Genomic DNA, 21,484 nt, shown 5'->3' on the forward strand with positions numbered 1-21,484 from the left:
ACAGGGTGCTTTTTACCCCCTCGTCCAAATCACTGATGAAGATGTTGAACAGTGCGGGCCTGAGGACCGAGCCCTGGGGAACCCCACTGCCCACGTCCTTCCAGGCTGAGAAGGACCCATCCACTACCACCCTCTGGGTGTAGGTGTTAAACACGTGTAGGTGTTAAAGCATATTAACACTGTGTGTGGACTGGCTTGAGATTAAAATTAGTCCCAAGTCAGTCCACACACACGGGGGACTGTGCAGTAAGGCGTCTACATTTGCAGTAACTAATCAGGCATAAGTTTGAGATGTGCATGATGCAGGTATCAAATTTCCACTCGAATTGGCATAAGTCACCATATTTACTGTGCAGCATGGGCATGCACATGTAGACACATTCCCGTACTGCGCAATAATTTTAGTTACTACGCAGTAAACATGAACGTGTAGACATACCCGCGGACTGGAAAAGAAAAGAATCCTATAGGCAAAAAAGGACAGAGTTTCTTTCCTCAAAGATCTTCCCATTGGGAATCTAGAGAACAATGTAAGAGACCAGAAAGATTTTTCAGGAACTTGTCATATCAAAAAACTTTCACTAAAGGAAGTATGTATGCATACTTTTAGCCCTGTCATGAAGACTCAGAATGATAGATGCAGCTTTTTATCTGCTTAACCCCCAAGGAACACGTACATGTTACATGGCTGTTTGTCAACCAAACCAATGTATTATTCAATGGCAAATCTACAGAGGTTATTTCTTGTGGCAACAACATCCCTATCATGTTAGCAGTGGCACAGTGAAATTTTCCTATTGTCATTATAACTAAGGCTGAGTTTAATTGATTTTTTGATGGTATTCTTCTAATAAATTATTTGGTGAATACTTTATCTTGCAATTCCCTCATGGAGAAAAACTTGGGTTCTCCTACCGATTCTATAACTTAAGGCAGAACTTACAAGATCAGCAACTGCGAGACTGTTTTTCCCTTTTCCGACTCAATTCCAGCCACAAGTGTGGTGGAGGAGGAAAGATTGTAACCCTAATTTCCATCTTCAATGCCTTGTGTGAGTTCTAACTCCATTAACACACATACCAAAGGATGTTTCCGGGAACTGGTAACCTTCATAATTTCTTATACATCTCCTTTGACTTCTAAGCCTGGTCAGTGAGTTAGGGCACATCTACATGTAAAATTAATGCAACACAGTAAACTCCAGCACATCTCAAACCAGAGTGTATTGCTCCCAAATGCCATGTTTACAGTGTCCCTGGGATCACAGCACATTGAGCTGGGTCAGAGCAGTCGCTGCTGGCCAGGGACCCAGGGGGTCAACCTGCCAGCCTGGGGATGCTCTTCCTGGCTCACTGTGCTATGGAGGGGCTGGCTAGGGCACAAGGGTGCTCCAGTGCAGGGCTAGCTGTCAGGCAGCTCCTACACTGAAGCATTCTTATGCCCCAGATAGCCCCATCAGCATCTACACATGAGCTGCTGTGCACTAAAGAACCCCACTGTGGGATAGTACTTGTGTTTACCAGTACTAATCCAGGGCAGAGTTAATTAGTTCACTGCTGCCTAATAGAAGTGCATGTGTAGATGCAGAGACTTTACTGTAGAGCTAGTCAGGCAGCTCCACAGTAAATGTCTTGTGTAGATGTACCCTTAAAGTCCTATCTTGGACACACATCACAGCCTCACAGGAGTTTAAGGCTGGAAGGGACCTCGTGAAATCATCAGGTCCAGCCCCCCTACTCTGGGCAGGAAAGATGGCTGGGGTCAAATTGCCCCAGCAAGGTGTGTGTCCAAGTCTCCTTTTGAAGATCTCCAGGGTAGGTGCCTGCACCAGCCCTGCTGGGAGTCTATTCCAGAGTCTGATCACATGAACCTTTAAGTAATTTTTCCTTATATCCAGTATGAAACCTAGGAGTTTATGACTGTTGCTCCTGGTTTTCCTTTGGGGTGCTTTGGTGAATAGTTGTTTGCCTAGCCCCGATGTTCTCCCCTGATATATTTGTAAGTTGCCACCAAATCCCCCCAAAGTCATCTCTTTTCTATGCTGAACAGTCCCATATCTTTCAGCCTTTCTTTGTATGGCTTGCTCTTCAGGCCTCTAATCATACAAATGGCTCTTCTCTACACTCTCTCAAGCTTCTCCACATCCTTCTTGAAGGGCGGCACCCAGAACTGGATACTGTTTTCCAGCTACGGCCTCACCAATGCCGAGTACAGCAGGAGAATAACTTCCTTAGTTTTGCTAGAGATGCACTGGTTGATGCATGCCACAGTACTTATGCATGCCACTGGTGGCTCATATTCATTTTATGGTCAATTATGGTCCCCAGGTCCCTTTTGGATATGGTGCTAGCTAGTGTAGCACCACTGAGAACATCCATAAGACTGTTGAAAACCAATATTTTACTTGAGGGTTAATACAAATATATGCAAATGGTCTGAAGCCACATGACCCCCATGTAAATGACCAATAAGGCAAAAAAAAGCGTTAAATATTATTCAGGTGGTTTCTGGTACCCGCAGTGCTAGAAACTCATAGGAAACTGTAGTCCTATCCATCAGAGGTTGCACATCTACGGAAGGATCAGGGATGAAATTGAAAAGGCAGCATCATAAGTATGGAGCCATCAATGACCACACCTGGCCCCTTATGTGAACACAAAGCTGTAACTTGAATCTTTGCAGCACTCGACTACAATCTCAGAAAGGTCTTTTGGCTGGAATGGAGAAATCTGCTCACTTTCCTACTTCCCCCACCCTAATAACTTTGCTCTCTTGCCTACTATTGGTTTGAACAAACCAACAGGCCTCCAGCCATTTTCTCATCCTGGGATGCATCTCCACACATCTTCCTGGTCCTGCACTTTTCCATGAAGCCTCTATGTATTTTCCTTCTATGGCTTACCTCTCTCTACTTGTCACTACTGCATGCCCATTGTTGTTATACAACCTGCTGCTGTAGGATCTTGCGAAGGCAAATAGCTTGGGGAGCTGCAGAAAAGAATGAGACAATTATATGAATAAGAACAAAATCTCCCATTACACCATTAGGACCAATGCCAGGTGGGTCATCCATTCCTGTGAAGCACTTAGCTTGTTTATCATAAGTACACAGGTTTCATCCACCCACAATCAATAGTCTATTGAGGGGTGCTTGGGTCTAAAAAGACTGAGAAGCACTTGTCTGGAAGCAGGAATTGATTTGGTATCATGGCCAGATTTCTCATTAAAATACAGTATAATGTATTGCAGTTTGGCCCAGTCACTCAACAAATGCATCTTAAGATGCCTGCAGCGATGTTGGTTGTAGCCACATTGGTCTAAGGACATAGGCAAGGCTCTTTGGGTAGATTTTTATTAGACCAACTAAATAGCTGGAAACAAATTCTTTGCAAGCTTTTGGGCACAAACACCCTTCTTCAGGGATTGGGTGCCTTCGCTGCTGTTCTTTGTTCTCCAAGGTGGAAAAGAAGTTAGAGTAAATAAGAAGTCTGTGAAAATGCAAATGAATGGAACAAGAAAATCCCCACAAATTGCACACCATTAGTTATGACATACCATCCTTCCCTGGAACCTATATGGAAAATCCTCAGCCAATTACAACCCATACTAGAAGACCCAATTCTTAAAGAGATCTTCCAAGAATGGCCCAGCTTAGCCTTTAAAAAAGCACTGAACCTTGTTACCCTCATCACCAGAAGCAAACTTCTTATGACCCAAACCACACCATATGGATCCAGACCATGCCAGGACAAGAAATGTAAAACCTGCCAACACATCTTCACCAGTCCCACAATAAGCACATCCCACAACAGAACCATCACCATTCCTGGATTTTACACTTGCACCTCCAGAAATGTTATACATCTCATCCAGTGCACCAAGTGCCTCAATGGAAAACATGTAGGAGAAACCAAACAACAACTGCATGCCAGAACGAACGCACCCCGAAAATCCATCATGGACAAAAAATTTCCAATGACCTGTGGGTGCCCACTTCTCACAAGACAGCCACTCCCTCTCTGATCTCAGTTGTAATCCTCAAAGGGAACTTAAAACACCTTTCGTAGACAAGCCTATGAACTTCACTTCATAAGTCTACTGGATACAAAAAATCATGGACTAAATATAGACATTGGATTTATGACATTACAACCTGCCTGGTATCTGACACACCAGGTAACCTGCTTCAAGCTGACCACTTGCACTCCTTCACACATGCCCCTCTCTTCTCCCCCTCCAGGGGCGACTGGTGCCTCCTGAGTCAGGGGAGGGACCATTTGTGGGTGGGCCTGGGGGCAGGCCAAAAGCCCCATATCCACTCCTATACTTTTGGGGCACGGCTTAGTGTCCCACCCCACAACATGCCACCAACCCATGCAGCAAACAAACTGTCTTGTCCTGAGTGGCGTTGAGTCGGGGGCCAATCTCAGGGTGGGCACATGCCCCCGCTACCAGTTGCCTGTGTCCCCCTCCCTTCCTAGCTCTCTCAACAGGGGGGGCATGTGCCCCCCCATACCTTCCCCCTACCAGTTGTCTGTGCCCCCCTCCCCTCCTAGCTCTCTCAAGGGGGCATGTGCCCCCCGTACCCTCCCCCTACCAGTCACCTGTGTCCTCCTCCCCTCCTAGTTCTCTCAGCAGGGGAGGGGAGGCATGTGCCCACCTGTGCCTTTCCCCTATCAGTCGCCTGTGTCCCCCCTCCCCTCCTGTCTCTACCTGTTGTGTTCCTAACTTCTACTCATTTGCATTTTTACAGACATACTTGTTATAAATTAGCTTCTTTTCTACCTGGGAGAACACTATCAGAGTCCCCCTGTGCCTGATGAAGGGTGTTTGTCCCCACAAGCTTGCAAAGAACTTTTCCCCAACAATTTAGTTGGTCTAATAAAAGATATCACATCTACCCAAAGAACCTTGCCTCTCAAGATGCCTCAAATTACAGAGACATTTGTGGAAGGAAAGTGAGGCTAAAAAGTGAAGGTAAGAGAAAAAGAAATGCAAAAACTCTAGAACTTTTGGTTCAGAGATGAGAAAAGGCATTTCTAGACCAGTGTCCATGTGACGAAGAGATGCAGGGAAGCTGATCTGGACCTCTAGGCCTGCAGAGGAGTGGGGTTTCTTGCTGATGTGGACAGAATGAAGGAGATAGAGAAAAAGCCAGTGGTAGAGGAATGGAAAGAGCATGGCCGTAAGAGAACGAGGAACCTGTCGCTTCATTGGGGTATTCAGTTTCTGCAGTAGTGGGAGGCAGTCTGAAACCATCCGGAGACAAGGAGGCAGATGAGAACAAAGCTTTTTCTATTATCTGGAGCAACTTTGTAGAGAACGTTTAACTATCGGGACAGCCTTTCTGAACCAGATTCCCTGGTGTCTGACAGACGGTTGAGACGCCTAAGGCCATTACCAAGATACCATCCCACTGCATGCAACAGCCTCTGTCCCATTTACAAACAAAAAACCTCATTTGCTCTTTTGGGCATTTCTTCTTTGCCCCAAAGTTTCTGGCAGATGGGAAGTATCCATTTGCAATGCAGCTCTGTTTCCTATTTAGGGTAGCATCTCAGTTGCATATTTATTGGGTGCTTTTGTTTTCTTTTTACTTCATAGTTTGCAGGCACTCGGCACATAAAAATGCTGCCTGCTTTCTCGCAGCTGTGTGTATTCTTCCCCCCACCCTCTGACAAGCTAAAATAATTATTTTCTTATATTAAAACAAAAGTTTAATAAAGTGTGTTTTATTTTTTATTTTTTTTTGTACCCAGACACCTGCTCATGTTCTGCTATTCCACAGCATGAAACAAATTCCTGAGAGGGTTCTTCTGAACTCCAGAGCCTGACAAACTTTTCATTTTGTAATCATTTTTCAGAAGTAAAGGCAAACAAAATACATAAAACAGACAAATGGAAATATCGCTAATCCTATCATGGCCACAGAGGAAAGGGTAATAAAGAGAAATATGACTGAGGGGAATTTTTTCCTGTTATGACTTCGTTCAAGTTCTTTGTCTCCTGAGCCTCACGGACCAGATCCTCAGCTGGGGTAAAGAGATGTAGCTTGAAGGAAGTCAACAGAACGCAGCTGATTTATACTAGCAAAAGATTCGATTCTCTCCGACTTTACTGCACATTACATTTTACATTTAAATGCAAACAAAGCAAGAATAAATTGGGGTGGGGGGGAGGGGAGGGAGGAGGAGATAGAGGCTGTCCAGGTTGCTGTCTTTGAGCACACACAAGGATTTGTGGATCTGCTTAATTATAGAAAGGTGTTGTTTTGGGGTTTTTTTTTAAAGTACAAAGGAGATAATCTAATTTAATAATGACTAACCTTGCTAATATGAAAACACAGAATGTCGAATGTTAAATATATCTCGCTGTGCAGAATAAATGGTGCCGGGCTGCTTTTTTAAGCTCATGTTGTCTTATTCCTAGATGCAAAAGTTATTGGAGGAGAGAGGGGAAACAATTGGGTGCGTTAAAGTTGGTGACACAGGATAGGAAAGCTGCTGCCTTTTCAGCATGTACAGATCAATTCTGCAAGCCCACCCTCAGAAGCCAATGGGAATTTTGCACGCTAAGAAAATTTTGGATCAGAGCAAAGAAGATGCTTAAAGTTAAGGTTGCTTAAGCGCATTAGGGCCAGCTCAGCCAAAAATGTAAGGAGGCACTTACATCTCATTGAAATAACACTAAAGTTTGTTGCTCAACAGCACTGGATTTAAGCAGAGGGTGACCCTCCATCCTCGACTGGCCAGGACAGTCCCAGATTTCATAAACCACCCCAGTGTCCCAGTGGATTGGTGTAAACTGAAGCAGAAGTCCCAGATTTGGGTCCTGCACGCAGAGGCAGATGCTGCTGATGCCTGCAGTGCCTGGCCTGGCTCCTGCTGAGCGGCAGCCCGGGGTTGGGGGGCTAGGCTGACCATTGCTTCTCCTGCCTGAGGCAGGGATCGGCTGGGGCTCAGGCACCTGCATGGGGTGAGCTGGGATCGCTGCCCACTGCTGGCAGCCCGGTTCCCAGATGCTGCAGCTGCTGCTGAGGCCTGGGCTACAGAGGCCCAAGGTGGCTGCCAGCCATGAAGGTGAGGTGAAGGCCAGCTCCCAGCTAGGTCCAGCCTTTGCACATGCGGGACAGAGCTCAGCCGCAAGCCTCTGCATTGCATGTGCACGTTTGCACACAGAGGCAATGCCGCCTTTCCCGGACTCCCTGTCCCCGATTCCCTTCACCATCATGTGGTCACCGTATCTAAGCAGGTTTGTACAGCAAAGCACATAGTAAATTGACTTGATGAATTCAGGGCCTACAGACAAACAATGCATCAGAAAGGGATGCGCGTTACTTATTTCTTCTCTACTAAAATGCCTTTGGTTCATAGAGCAGAGCTTTGGATTCACTCTCAAAAACTGGCATCCAGAAAACATAGCAGGGGCACACAACAATGTTTTAGAAAACCCAAAGATCTTTGTACACAGGTGCTCTCCAACCTTTTCAAGTAGCAGGTTACTAGGCCTGTGTGAAGCGGCTAGTATTCGCTTCGGGTTCAGATTCAGCCAGTTCGGGGAACAGTGATTTGATCCGGTGATTCGAATCACTATCCCGAATTGATTCAGCCAAATCTAATTCGGAGGTTTGGCTGCTGCTGAATCAGCCAAGTCACACAGGCCCATCCTCTGCCTGCTCTCCCAGCCCCCTTGTGGCTGCCCTGCCAGCCCCAGCTCCAGCCCTTTAAAAAACAAAACAACAAACAAACAAACAAAGAAACAAAAAAAAAAGCCCCGACTCACCAGTTCCTGGCCAGGAGGGGGAAAATCCTGCTGCCCCCCACTGCCCCATGCTGTGGGGTGGGGGTGCAAGGGGGCTCTGCGTGAGACCCCAGAAACTCCAAGGCTGCTGCAGCAGCCAGTGAGTTTGGGGATTTTTTTTCTCTTAAAAGGGTGAGAGCAGGGGCAGGCGCAGTATGGGGGGCTGGGACAGCAGGCGGGGATCGGGGAGCTTGTGGCAGAGCCCCCCATGTGGCGCGGGGCAGTGGGGATTGCCCCCTACCTGACAGCACCTGGTGAGTGGGGCTTTTTTTTAAAAGCACTGGGAGCTGGGGCAGGCGAGGCAGCCATGGGGGGGGACAGGCAGGGGATGGGGGCTGCCAGGGGTCCCCCCATGGTCCCTACCCTGCTCCTCCAGCCCCTGCTCCCCTACCCCCTACTTACCAGCTCTGAGTCCAGGTCCAGCTTCCTGCTGCAGCCACCGGGGACTGCCCAAATCCCTGAAGCTCTCCAAATCTTCTCCAAATCGATTTGAAGAGCTTCGAATCTATTTGAACCTTTTAATTGTTCCCCGATTACATTCAGATTTGGAGATTTGACCAATGAATTGGGCCGAATCTCCTCTGAATTGAATCAATAACCAAAGCTTTGCACAGCCCTAGACATTACCTTTGGCATTTCAAAGCAACCCAAGATCTACCATGCACTGTTGCCACACCCCCGCCCCCTAGCAGGTAAGTCTGTGGGGAGGGGGAGCAGATCGAAGCAGAGAGATAAAAAATCATTTGGGGCTGCGCCTCCCCAGCAGGTAAGTCCCACCTGGCCAAGGCCCAGCTCAACTTACCCCTGCTCCTGCTGCTGCAGCCCTGTCCCTCTCCATGGGGACCTCGATTTAGTCCCTGCCCCTTCCCACCCCCATGGACTGACCTGCTGGGCTGGGGTATGCATGCGGGCCCCCCTCGCCAGCCTTGGATCGACTCCAAGAAGCTCTGAGATCTACAGGTGGATCAAGATCCACTGGTTGGTGACTACTGTTGCACACACTTCTCCCACTCAAGAGTTCAAAAAGGGAGAGGGGGGGACTTCAATTTTCTGTGCAAATTACTCTCATAATCCCCAAATGCACCCACAACACTACCCAGGTATTTTAGCTCAAATTATGGCAAAACATCTTTAAGTACTATATTTTAATCTGGCCTCAAAAGGAAGATACTTTGAAATAAAGTTAGCTGGGAGATATTGTACAGACTTGGTCATTAAAGGGATCTGTTTCAGTGGGTAAAAATTAACATTTTATCTGATGTGAGAGAAAAAACATAACTCTTGCTTCAGAAAGTACATAAAAATTCCCACGGGTACAAATGATTTATTAGCCTCTGTGCTCTCTCAGACTCCTCATCTGTAGAAATGAGTGAAGTTTTAGCCCTCTGAAAATTAACTGCTGACAACTTCCTCCTATGATGTATATCTCCAGAGGTTTTTTTTGGCAACTAGTATTGCAGTACTGCACATCTGTACTAAATACTGTCTGCCAGCCATAAATCCCCTCTGCTCCCTTGGGTCATACACACTACTGTTGTCCCATATATTTCCAAATGCAGATGCATGCCAATGGGGAAAAGATAACTATACAGAAGTGCCACCTTTCTATGCTCACCAGTGATAAAACAAGGCCCCGCACCAAGCTTTCTGCAAAGGAGGGAGGGTGGACAGGATAATGAGAGACAGTTGTATTGATCATTGGCACGTGACCATCAAAAGGCTCATGGGCAAGCCAAGCCCCATGTCAGCTCTACAAGGTTTACGGTACCACTCAGGGTATGCACAGGGATGTTTTACACCCTTGTTAAAGCAGCTGCTGCTAAGGGAACAGATGAAGGGCATCATATGGGACCAGACAAATAGTCCATCTCCCCTAGTATACCATCTCCAATAGTAGCAGTTGTGGATGCTTTAGAGGGGGAGGCATATCTATAAGAGTGGGGGCCAACCTTTCAGCCAGGCGTGCCACAGATTAGGCCCCATGCCATTCCCACATGTCATTTCAAACCCTATGCCTGCTCAATCCCTGCCTTGTACTCCCTCCCTCGATTTGCTCCTTTGCTTCCTGCTCCCCGCCTATGCACCACTGTGCTACCTGCCCCATCCCTGATGTGCCATGTGCCACACACACAGGTTCCCCATGCCGCAGGTCAGCCACCCCAGTCTAAAGCAGTCTATCCCCTGCCATATCCTTTCCAGCATTGACCATCATTGATTTATTGTTTAGTAGCTATGAATCGATCTATCATCCATTAATTTGTCTAACCCCTTTTTGAACCCAGCTGTGCTATCTGCCTCTACAACTTCCTGTGGCCTCGTGTGCCACAAACCAAATATCCTAGTGTATGAGATATCTAGAGTGGTGTTGAATGCAAATAATAAGAGTCATAGGAAGAGATTCATTAGCAATCAGTCCCTTGATACCTAAAACATTACAGACCATTAGAACTTCCCAATCATTATATGAAGTTTTACATTTCAATATTTTTTCCATAAAACATGTCCAATTTCAAGGAAGGGGTTGGTGGAAATTATGAATAATGCATCTAATTGGAAATGTGGTGGGGAGGGAGGTGGGTGGAACGTAATGAATAGACATGAAGTATGGGGAAAGAGTTTTCTTTTGCATAAAGTTGTGTGAAGTGGCAGAATGCTGTCCCCCACTTGTTTTTACTTCATCCGAGTTTCCCTCAGATATTTCTGACATTTCAGATGTGTCAGAACTGAATGCTTTTAGTACACACTTTACTGGAAGTTATACACATCCTGTAGGTGAGCACTTTATTTTTATATATTATTAATGCTGATGCATTCTCCCAATTTAGAGCAAATCTGAATTTCTAATGGGAATTCTGGCTACAGAGGAATTTGCCCAGAGTACAAAAAGAATTAGATTTAGTCTTGAAGAAAATTCATCATACCATACGGAGGACCACAGGCGTTTAAGATTTTTATGACTCTCTATCTAAAGGATGGTGCAAAGAGAAAGCCAAGGACACAACTGCCAAACACTGTGAGCACTAGCTCTGTGCTAACTCAAAAGGGAAGAGCGCAACTTGTTAAATATATGAACCAGGCTCCAGTCAGAGGGGAGGTTTTCCCAGGAGCTTTCATCAAGTCTGTTATCCCCTGCTTGTGATTCTGAAGTCAGGGTATGGTTATGCTCCTTTATTTTAGGAGTGTGAGAAAACAGTAGTAGCTTGAAAAACAATCCACCTCCCAGGCATTCCCAAAAAGAAAGATAATTCCTGGCAGTTCAGGCTTTTATGTCTCTCCGTATCCTGAGTTTCAAGGCATAGGGCCACAGGGAAGTTGAAGTGCTTGATGCACTGAATATTGATACAAATATGGCCCCAAGTGGGCTCTTGAGAGACCCTTGAAAAGTTTGAATTGTGGACATGGCTTAAAACTTTCCATCTCTGTCATAATTTCAGTTCACTTTCTTGTCCTGCTGTCATGAAAAAGCCATTTCTGACTTGGGGTGGGGGGGGGGGAAATAGGAGCAAAATTCTGCTAAATTCCCTGCTCTGAAGTTTCAGACACCTTCTTTCACTCCTTTGCATGGGGCACAAAAGGAAGCAATAAGTGAAAATGTGAAACACAGTATTGGTACCCAGGAAGCCAAGGTGAAAGTATGACTACTGGATAATAAGTTCAACCAGCTCTGCTCCTCTAGAGCAGACATCTTTCTTTACTCTTTCATCTCAATCGCATTATTGGGCAAGCGTAATCCCTATTAATTTGATGAGAACTCTCAGAAGCTAAACAGAAGCCAGGGTATAAAGATTTTAGGTGTCTGGAGGCCGTGATAGCATCCATCACTTGCATAGATTTTCGCTAACCCACTGCATCAGTGGGAATGGGCTTGATGGCTAACACTCAATCTTTCAACCAGTCAAAAGGAATTGGGAAGTCGATATCAGGTATCCTGACACATTGATGCCCTGTTGCCTCCAAATGCTATTTTAAATACATTGCCAGCCTGCACTTGGAGCTCCATAGTTCCTTCCTAGTGGAAGCCAAAACAAAATTTTGCTTTAAACAAAAGATCTCTGTATCCAGTTAGGCTGCAGTCACCTTCCGTTCTGCAAGTCAGCCATGAGAAATGAAAACCTTCCTTCACTTTGAGCTCATTCTAGGGATAAAATTTTGCATGGAAGTCTTTAGCCTCCAGGCAAGATACATCCCTTGAAAACTATGTGCATCTGAAATGCGGAAAACATCAAACAGCTCCTCTGATTCCTTAGGTTGTAAGCAGGGCAAGGAGATGTAAAAAAAAACTTTACAAATCCAACTTTGGCAGATTACCAGAGCAAACTGAGTGGCGTGATCTGCTGAGCTGTGGCATAGCTATCATGCAAGTCATTTAAAAGGAAGCTAAGGAAATGCATCTAGAATGATGTAAGGTGAGCCCGGGACTGGAGGGGGGAATTTAACCACACAACTGGCCACAGGTCAATGCTATCTAGTGACAATTCAGTGGGGTATGTTGGTAATCTCTAGTCAACCCCTTATGGTCCCAATTCACAAAAATCCACCAGGAGAATTAGCATGGTATGGAGCCTTGGTCTCAAGATCATTAAGAGGAGGGAAGAACCAAAGGGATAATACAGATGTCAAGAGGAGTCTTTCCAGTTCAGAAATCAAGTGCATGAAAGCACTGTTACTGTGCACTAGGGCTGTGTGAGGCTTCGGACCGCGCTTCGGAGCCGGAGAAGATTCGGGCGCTTTGGACACTGAAGCAGCATGGCTGGATCTAAGTGCTGGCTTCTTTAGGCTTTCTGAAGTGGTTTGGAGCTACTGAAGCGCATCGGACAAGCTTCAGAGCTGCCTCAGACATCCGACCGTAGGGTATAATGGGGAATCAATGAAATATCTATACCTTTGTTGTTTTTTGTTTGATTTAGAGGACACATGCAGGGTGGTAGCCTCTTCTGAGAGCATGAAGCCTGCCAAGCTCCAAGTAGATAGGTGCAGGGGCTTGGGGGGAACTGTACCCCAAAGTCTTGAAAGCAAAACTCATGTCACATGTGTGTGTTAAGCCACAGTGGGGTGAAAACTGCAGGGGTGTTCACCCCTGCTGAGGCCACAAAGTCTGCCACATTTCAAGGTGATAGGTGCAGGGGGAGTCTGGCTTCTGGGGCCCTGCACCTCTAGCTGCTAACAGGCAAAACTTGTGACGTGGGTGCTTGTGGGACTGAGTGTCTCTGTCTTGGGGCAGTTGATTGTATTGATTCTTTCTGCTCAGCCTGTGGTTTTGTAGGTGTTACTCCTTGCTCGTTAACTGACTACATTAGCTAGCTACTGTGTATTGAGCTGGTCCCTGAGTGAATCATGACTGATTGATTGGTAACTGGCAATATGGTAGCTTAGCAGCCAGGCCTACAGTAGTTCCAGCCACCACCAATGCCCCAAGACAGACACAGTTGCACAAGCACCCCTGTCATGAGTTTTGTCTTTCAGCAGCTAGGGGTGCAGGGCCCCAGAACCCAGAAGCCCTGCACCAATGTCCTCGACAGCTGGCAGGCTTCATGGCCGCAGCAGGGGCTACCATCCCTGCAGCTTTCACCCTGCTGTGCCTTAACACACACAGTGTCACCCATGTCACAAGTTTTGCTTGTCTGCAGCTTGAGGGGCAGTTCCCCCCAAATCCTGCACCTATCTCCTTGAAACTTGGCAGGCTTTGTGGCCTCAGCAAGGGCCACCACCCCTGCAGTTTTCACCCCCCTGTGGTGTAACACATACATATGACATGAGTTTTGCTTTCAAGAAGTTGGGGTACAGTTTTCCTCAACCCCCTGCACTGATCTTCCTGAAACTTGGCAGGCTTCATGTTCTCAGCAGAGGCTACCATCCCTGCACATTTTGTCCAAATCAGACAACTCCCCCCCAACGAAATTATAGATATTTCATTGATTCCCCATTATACCCTATGGCCGGATCTCTGAAGCGGCTCCGAAGCTTCAGAGCCGCTTTGGCTGGATCAAAGCAGAAACCTGGCCTGGAGCTCTGGATTGGATCGCTGGTATCTGAAGCGGCCAGATCCGAAGCCGAATTAAATAGCTGCCTACTCACACAGGCCTGCTGTGCACTGCTCACAATGGACAGAAGTAGAGACTGTCAGCCTGAAGGGATGTTGTTTTTCAAGAGCACCGAGGAGTATATCTATCTATGCAGTTTACACACACAACATACACATCACTCTTAACACAGTAGGTCCTTCACTGAAGGAGACGTGATTAAATCCCATTGCCCACCTATGGGTCACTCCATAGTTGCTGACCTTATTTTATGTAGACATAGGTTGACATTTCCCAATGTAATTAGGGACACAACACACTCAAAATAAAATTTCAGATGCAGAGGCTGGGTCATTACCACTGCTGGAACATGACTAGTTTAAGAGGAAGAGAATTAGAAAGACGATGTTAAAGCACTTAAACTAGCTTGCAGCATGGAGCCAGGATTTCTTGATTTAGCCAGGCAAGAACTTAAGCACATACTTAAATATAATGAGTAGTCCCCGGTCATTTCTGTTGTCCTGTGCTTGTACAGTGCCTGCCACGAAAGCAGCCTCGGTCCCGGCCCCATGCGTGATTGCTACACAGATAAATTATAAATAAGATGAAATGCTTAAGTGGTTTGCTGGATAAAGATAGACATTCACTTAAATATTTTGCTGTACTAAAGCAAACGTTTAACTTGAATTCATTTTTAAGTTTTGCTTTGTCCCATTCAAGCACAAGACCAGGACTAAAACTCATATTTAAAAGGTTTGCACCTGCTGATTTTATTTACTAGATGGCCCAGAGTGTTCAGCACTACACAGGATGTAGGCCGAATAAAATCTGCCAGCATAAAAGATAGAAATGTGATGTATTAACCCTTCCAGGCAGATCTAAAAAAAAAAAAAAATGTTTTCAGCATTCCCAGAGGAGGGAATCCAGGGAGGATTTTTCCCAACAAAGAACATTATTTTCATTAGTGCAAGGCTCAAGACATGTTTTAAAAAATATGATTTGATGCAGGAAACCTCAGCTCCCAAGACATTCCTCAAAGGGAGATTAAATGGTAATGTGTTCAGGAGTAGTGAGAAGGCAAGTATGACCCACAGTTTTCTCTATGTTTGCTCTGTTCTGCCCTGACCTGAAAAGACAGAGCTTCGGTATCCAAGAAAGACTACTTGGCTCCCTAACTGCAAACATTGGCATGATATCTTCCAGCACAGCTATGTCTGGAGTCGTAAATTAAAACACGTGATTGGAGAGAGAAAGAAGAAACACAAAATGGTACATTTAATTTTATTTATTTAGTTTCTCCCCCTATGCAATGGTAGTACATCAAAAAAAAAAAAGTCAAAAGCAGAAGACTGGAATATGATTCCTTAATAGAATAATAAAAATAGGCAAAATTCAATGCAGAGTCAAGCCATTTCAAAAGCAATAGCTACAATTATCTCTCTACCATTATGAAAACATGCATAACTTTAGAATATAGAAATCTAGATTATTTTGTGGGCCAAGTAATAAGAAACCAGCTGGCACAGTCTATTTACTTTTTTACTGGTTAGTTTTCAGAACCAATCGAGTCAGTGTGAGGAGGTTAATAGAGCACTGTTCATGCTATAGGATGCCAAAATGTTTTGCAAACTATGGGGAAGGGAGATCATATACAGCAAGGTCCAGAATGTGGGGACGATACCCAGAGAGTAATGTCGCTGTCTTGCATCTGATGCAGAATCTTTTTTTTTGGTTTTTTTAACTCTGAAAGGAGCAATATCAAGCCTGCATTCAGTCCTGTATTGAGTATTAAAAACAAAACAGGCTTCTTGGAAGCGAAGATCTTTTAAAAGATTAGCTATTGCTCAAATGGAAATTAGAGGCATAATGTAAAAGGTAGCTTTTTAAGGCTAGAAGGACCATTATGGAGCATCTAAGAAGCAATATAGCAATTTACATTTTTAATATTACACATGTTCAATTTACATAGCTTCTTTCATCAGCGATCTCAAAACCAGCAAGCAGATAAGAATCCAGCCTTGTAACTTGTACCTGCTCTGCAAGAAAGGAAAGGCTATTATTTCCCCTTTACAGTTGGGGAAACCCAGGGTCAGATATGGATGTGAAACTTGCTCTCTGGTATAACTGATTGAACCCAGATCTCCTGCCCATATATTCCTGTAGGAGTTACTCTCTGCCTGAGCTGGATGATAGATGCCTATCCACTCCAGCATGTGGAAGTTTGTGATAAGAGACAGCTGCATCCAACCCAACTTCCACACCAAATATTCTGTTGAATTTTTTCTTTCAAGCCATGGGAAACATTTGCTTTTTAGCTTTTCACAGTTTTTCTTACTTATCAACCTTGCTCTCTTTCCCAGACTTTTGACTCTGCTACCTTAAGGCTTAATGCCTGATTCGACACCATTGGAATACATGGGAGCTGTGCCACTTGACTTCAAGAGGGACAGCATTAAACCCTTGGTACGTTCAAATAGCAGTTTACACCTCCCTTCCTGCACCTCACTGAAAGAGGGAAGAAAGTGGATGGGAAAGAAAGAGGTGTGTGTGGGGGGGAAAACACACAACTGCCCCCACACACATTAGAAAGTGAAAATGAAACACTATTTCTTTCTTAACAATGAACAATTGCAAAACATAGAACGACAGCAAGAACCCGAAGGAGAGTTATTATTTTGAGTTTTTTCTATATAAATATCTTTGCCGTTCTTCCTAATACTTCCTTCAGGCTTCTTATAGTGTTACCTGTGGGAAACAAGCCATTATCCCCGCTCTGATTGAGAGCTTTCTTTCTATTCTAGGAGGTCCGGACTCCTTGGATGTCCTCCGTCCATGCTGTTCCCTGTGGAGTGTGTAATAGGCCAACGCGGTTTAAGAGATTGGCTTATTTATTTGGTTCAAAATCCAAAGGAGTTACAACCACTGCAATATGCTCAGTGCGAGAAAGCAGAGGCAGCTGTAGCGTGCTGTGGCAGGAGTTTTAGTAGCAGACAGGGCCAGCTCTGCAGTGCCCCAGGCTTGCTGCCATTTTGCCTTGTACAACACTGCAGGAAGAGAGGTGATAAACTGCTATTTGAATGCGCCAAGGGGGTTTAATTCTGCCCCTCTTGAAGTCAAGTGGCACGGCTCCCGTATATTGTAATGGCGTCGAATCAGGCATTAAGCATTCATACCGCGTTCTAGAGCGAACCCGAGAACTGCAATGGCTTTGGAGAAAATGTCACGTGTCCTAAAATAAGTTTTTCCTCTGCTGATTTTGAAAAGGCTTCAACGCAGGAATGACATACCAAAGGAAAAAATGTTTGGGTGTTTTCCTCCTTCCCCCCCCTACCTTTCCCTCCCCCCACGTTCCATTTTGGCATTGAAAGAGAGGCAAGGTGGGAAAAAAACCAATAGATTTACAGGTGTTCCTCGCTTGATGCTGTACATGTGCTGCTGGAAAACAATGCATAGCTTCAGTTTGCATAAAGGGAACCCACTTTACAATGTAACAAATCGGGGTATGTTCCAAGACCTCGACTGAACTGACCCACGGGGCCCATTTCTCTCACTCTTACAAGACAATTTTGGTACACACCATCAGCAGACAGTACATACAAGCGGAGCTGCAGCTCGAAGCACTGGGAGCAGCTGGCCTGAGTGGCGGGTGCGAGTGCTGCTGCCAGGCAGCTTCATGGCTCCCAGCTCCCAGGATGTCGCAATGACAGGGCCGGACCAAGCCCGGCTGCAGGGGACAGTGCTGCAGCCCAGCTTGGGCACCATTACCTGGCTCAGCCCTCCAAATAATTTTTTCTTCCTCTGCCTATTGCACGGTGCATTGTGGGAATGCTGCCAAGCAGCTGACTGTGCACTTCCACCACACTGGTCGCGTAAGAGTGAATTTAACTTGCATTTAACAAATTTTTGGTATAAAATGGGTCATCGCATAAGAGTGAATTTGCATATACAGAACCCGCATAAATTGAGGGAAACTTGTACTTTGCAACAAGAATCATCTGAAAGAAAAAACCCCACAACCAACATCAGTGACATCTTTAGGGGGGGAGAAGCAGGGACTTTTTTCCATTATAATTATGCTTCAAGTGAAAACATTTTAGAGTGGCTTAATGACTTTTGATTTTATTAAAGCCCACAAAAAGCCCTATCTGAATGACCTAAAATGAACAAAGAAATAAGATTCAGAACACTTCTTTCTAGAAAGGCTTAAGCCTCGTAGGGTTTTCACTCCAATGAGGAATTATGCTAAATTTCAAAATCTTTTGGGTGGGAGGAGGAACACTTCCATCCTCTTCTACAGCTGAAACATGGGGACACTTCAGGCCTGCAAACTGTTCACTGCAGCTCAGCATCATACGTCACCGTAATGCTCCAGCTTTCAGAGTGGAAAAGAGAGCGGGGGTGGGAAAGTCCTTGAATTCCTCTGAAACCAGGTGCTTCAGGCAATTTATTGCATTTCAAAAGGAACAAACTGTATCAAAAGTGGGGTGGGGGGGTGGGAAAGAAAATCAATGAACCTAATTTGAGGAATGGCCACAAGTCATAAATCCTGTCTTCCCATGAGAAGTCAAGTTTGCAACTGTTGTGCCTCTTTCCACCTTTCTTCACAGTTACCCGGTTCTTGGGCTCCTCTCCTAAAGATTAGGAGGAAACTGTAGCCACAACAGGCCAGTTGTGTCCTCACTCCCCTCATTATAGTCAGGCTTAAGGAAAGCCGGGCTGACCACAAAATAGACCACTTGTCTCCAAGTTCAGAGCGTCACTGTGTCATCCAAACACTTCCTAAAGCAAAGGGCACATTCCTCAGGACAGGAGCAGAGACCAGCATATGGCAGAGCACATAGGTTGCCATTGTGTATTTGAAATTAAACTCCTAGAGCAGGGGAGGCCACATGCGGCTCTCCAGAAGTTGATATGCGTCTCCTTGAATTGTTGCACAAGCACACGGCGACCAGCTTCCAGAGCTGTTATGTCACATCGTATGCCTGTGCAAAGATTCAAGGGGATGCATATTAATTTCTGAAGAGCCACAGGTTGGCCACCCCTGTCCCAGAGCAAGCGTTATCTGGAGTTGTCCACTCCCCGCTCTGCACCATCTTCTTGGGTACAACTGTTCATTCTTTATACTGCAATAGCACCTAAAGGCCACAGTAAACCCCGTTTGTCAGTCCACAGAATATTTTAAGAAGCATTTTATAGTTTCATTAACAGTTGAAGATCTCACATGACCAGAATTAGAATCCAGACCTGCTGTCTCTACCCCTGGTTTCATAACCAATTCCCAAGGCAACCTTCTCTTTTCATTTTGCCACTTATCCAAAAATATTTGCATGTTAAAAGGACTCTCTCTCCTCCTCTCGTTTTTCTCCTCCATTCCCACGCAATGAGGCCAAACATGCTGAACATGCTTATTGCAACCCAACAGGCTACACATGGTGTAATGGGCTTTATTACTGGATCTAGCAGAAATGGATTCTGGAGAGGAGTTTCTTGAGGATAAAGCACTTCAGTGAAACAAAATATTTTCAGCTATGATGGAGAGAAATGAGACACTTAAAAGCCCATAAGATGTTCTGCCAAAATTGTATCATCTTTAAGTGACTGAGTGTACAGGTCCTTCTATCAATCCCCCTTATGGTTGGTTAACTAGGGTATTGTCTTGTCTACACACAAAAGCACACTAGTACAATCAAGGCAGTTCAATGCCTTCCATCCCAGTCCCTTGTGGCGGCAGTTACACAGGAACGCCCAATGTCCAAAGGATGTTGGTATAAAGTACTGTGTGTTGCTCCATATTAAGACTGGTACTGTTATAACATAGTATTAAAAGATCACAGTCCCACCCAAATTGTACAGTGTAGTTCAGGGCAACTATAGCTGATCAGAAATTTTCCAACACCTTACTTTGTTCATCCTAAATGAAGGGAAAGTTGGCGAGGGGAGGGGGAGAGGAGGCAGCATTTTGAAAAATTGCTGAATGGCAGTTTTGATGAGAACATTTTACAACAAACTTTGATTTGGAAACACTGTGTTTTCCTAATACCAAAGTAATATACTTGCTGAAATGAAATGAGAAAGTCAAAGCAAGATACTTATCTTCGAACAGTTTCAAAATTTCTCGGGGGAAGTCGATGCCTGCTGTATGCTAATACCTTCCCCACAAATCATTTTGATTTCAACAAAACAGCATTTTTTTCCAAGCAGATTTGTTCTGTTGAGTATTTTTTTCCCCACCAGCTCTAGCAGGAGTGCTACCTCTGTCACCTGTAGATGTGCATGGGTTTGTTTGTTTTTTAAGGTGCTCTCTTAACTTGAACAAAGGGGGCAATGACTTGTCAGTAAGGCAGAAGCTTTGCTTGAGCAAAGCTATAGCTAAAGACTTTTGAGATGGCAACCTAGTCAGACTAGAATCTATCATAGGAAAAGGAGCCATGATATGATTAAAATGCTTGTTGGCTGCTCTATTTCTCATTGTAAGACCTTGCTCATAGGTGTTAGAAGTGACCTTCCAAAGGCTTGGTTGAAATCAGCACTGCCCTCCAAGTCCAGACATACTGCTTTGAATTTGCTGCTTTGTCTGTCCACCAGCTATCCTAAAACACCCCTTGCAATGCAATGCTTACTTCTCCCAGGTTGTAGCCGTATTGGTCTCAAGGCAAAAGCAATCACCTTTACAATCTTTTCTCCAATGCCTGATGGAGGGTGTTTGTGCCCGAAAGCTTGCAATGAAAGAATTTTTTTGCAAAAATCTTCTTGTCACATAAAAGATATCATCTCTACTATGAGTCCTGATTACTTTTCCCAGAGGTGCTCGGAGCAGGGAGTTAGTCCACATGGGCAAGCCAAAAAGGGATAAGGTGCCCAGAGCAGCAGGGGAAATTTCAAGCACACTAACATCCTCTGCCGAGGTCAAGGAATTAGGGACCTTTATAAAACGTATGAAGGGCTGCGCATCCAAAAATCACCCATTCTAAGAGGTAACTTTTAGAAAGCTCAAACCACCCAATTTCTACATTCCTTGCATACTTGAAATACCTACAGTGTGTTGCCAATCAGCGTCCAGGTAGAATGTACTGCATAAAGAGTGGCCCATTTCCGATGAAAAGGTAATTCCACTATGGGAAGCATCTCCTCTGGAATGTGAATTTTTATATTCTTCATTAAAAAAAAAAATCCTGAGTCCTCAGATTGAATTTCAGGGAAAAAGAAGAATGGAAGATGTCACACAGTGAGCACTTATGCAAAACAACACCAGTTTCTCCAGGCAGAGCTTGACAGGCTCGTGAAATGTGTGGATGAGAACCTGATGGCGTTCAACACCAAAAAATGCAAGGTTCTCCACCTTGGGAGGAAAAACCTGTAGCATCCTTATAGGCTCGGCAGTGTTATGCTGGTTAACATCACAGATGAAAGGGACTTGGGGGTCATGATTGACCACAAGATGAACGTGAGCCTGCCATGTGATGCTGCGGCTAGTAAAGTGAGCAAAACACTGGCTTGCACCCATAGATGCTTCTCAGGCAAATCCCGGGACGCCGTTCTCCCCTTATACTCAGCCTTGGTGAGGCTGTAGCTGGAGTACTGCGTCCAGTTTTGGGCTCCACAATTCAAAAAGGATGTGGAGAAGCTTGAGAGAGTCCAGAGGAGAGCCACGCGCATGATCAGAG

The sequence above is a fragment of the Crocodylus porosus genome, unplaced genomic scaffold (genome assembly GCF_001723895.1).
Source record: "Crocodylus porosus isolate Cpor-Errol unplaced genomic scaffold, CroPor_comp1, whole genome shotgun sequence".
NCBI classification, from domain to species: domain Eukaryota; kingdom Metazoa; phylum Chordata; order Crocodylia; family Crocodylidae; genus Crocodylus; species Crocodylus porosus.